The sequence below is a fragment of the Rhincodon typus genome, chromosome 28, assembly GCF_021869965.1.
Source record: "Rhincodon typus isolate 14 chromosome 28, sRhiTyp1.1, whole genome shotgun sequence".
Classification (NCBI taxonomy): Eukaryota; Metazoa; Chordata; class Chondrichthyes; order Orectolobiformes; family Rhincodontidae; genus Rhincodon; species Rhincodon typus.
In genome coordinates, this window is record NC_063359.1 from 24,105,990 (window position 1) to 24,108,086 (window position 2,097).

Below are 2,097 nucleotides of genomic sequence, written 5' to 3' on the forward strand. Positions count from 1 at the left end.
AAGTAAAGGTTGCACAGGTACAAGATTTCGGTGATACCTTTCACTTTCGTGATGATATTCTTAAACATTTATGATTTGTCGATAACCTGTAAAAGCTGAACACAATTTAACAGCCTTGTGTATAATTAGATGCATATTTTGTATTTTTCTATCTTTATGAATGACTTTTTTAAAAAAAAAATTAAAAGTTTTGTTGCAGTCTGAGCTGCTCATAGATTTTGGTTCAGTGAACATTCTTAACTCCAATTTTTACAGGTCCAACCTACTCAACCTCTCCTTATAAAAGAATCCCCCTATTCCTGGGATCAGTGAACCTTTTTTCGGACTGCCTCCAATGGCAGTATATCTTGCCTTAGATAAAGGGACCAAAACTATTCACAGTTATGATAAAATTGTGGATACACTTTGCATGTGATGTGGAGGTAATTTAAAATGAAAGAAGAGCTTCAAAAAATTAAGAGAGTGACATTTACAGAACAACACAAACCTTGTTTGTACTTAATCTCTAAAAGTGCCTGCTACAGTTAAACAATGACTAATCCAACCCAAACTTCTAACCAATCAAATTGTTTCCCAATCATTTATATTGTGTTGAATTCCAATACACACCAATATTCCCAGTGAATAAAATGCAAAGCAACAAGCTAGGTCCTACTCACTTGCATTGTCCAGAGTCTTGACCTGGTCATTACAGTTAAATACAAAAACTGGGATTCATGTGTTTGATTCTCTAATTAATTCTAAGATTTGGGTAATGTAAGGCTTACACCTCAGCAGCCTTTTCCAAGTAATTTTTAAGTATTTCAGGTTTCTATTTCAAATATTTGACCTATTGTCTGATTTAATCTGTGCTCCCTTGTTCTACTGTACTAAACTGGGAACTGGTGCCTCAGATTTACCTTTTCTATGCCAGTTACTACATTATGTGGCTTTTTTAAGGTCACTTAAAACTTCTTTTCCAAATATTCGTTTCAATTCTCATTCTAGAAATCCCTGGGTCTTCTGCACACTGCCTTTAAAAATTGAATGTTATGCCATGGTGACCAAAATTGTTCCTAACATTGTGATTTTCTGGAATAAAAATAGAAATTTCTGAATCACTCAGCAGGTTATGGCAGCATCTGTGGAAAGAAAAATTGAGTTAACTTTTCAGGTTTGTGACCTTTCAACAGAGCTGAGAAAAGTTAGAGACGTAATATGTTTTGAGCAAGAAATGGGTGATACAATGACAAAAGGAAGGGCTGTGACAGGGTGGAAGGTAGGAGAAATTGAATGCCAGAAGAGTTAGTTTTCCAGGGTCAAAGGGAATAGAGGTGGGGCAAGAAAAGAAACAAAAAATGTATGTGGAGAATGTCTACTGCCTGCTGAAAAAGAAACTGAGAAAAGTTGGAGCATTCTGAATTTTGTTCACAAAATTAATTTTCTGAAAGAAAGAGAAAAGCAGAAGAAATTGGATGGTAGGAGACAAAACCCCTGACTTTAAAAGAAAATTACAGAGGATTTAGGTGTCACTGCTAAGACTAGGATTCGTTTCCCATCCCTAATTGCCCCTGAACTGAGTGGTTTGGTGGACCATTTCAGGGAGCATTTGAGAGTCAACCACATGGGACCTGGAGTCACATGCAAGTCAGACCAGTTGAAAGATGACAGACCTCCACACCATCAGCCTAAGCCTGTCAGAATACTAACCCAGTGATGTTATCTCTACACCAGTGCTGCCACTACAAGGCTTTGTTCACATACAACTCAATGAATTATAGAGATAGTAACTAACCTCATTTAAAAAAAACAAAAACGAGTGTAGTTCTGAAAAAAATACACTTGTTCATTATGAAACAAATACTAAATAAGGGACAAACGTTAAAGGAATATCATTACCTCCTTTTATAGAAGTTGGATAAATCATGTCAGAAGCTGAGGTTAGTGCAAAACAATCAGAAAAAGAGGTAATAGAAGACGACTCAATAACTTTAGGCATAAATTAGCACTGAATAGAAAACTTCTGGTGTAATATATATCCAATTATATGATAACATGGATTCATTAGACCATGATTTTGATAAAGAAAGAAAATGATTTTCTGGAAATAATTTTGAC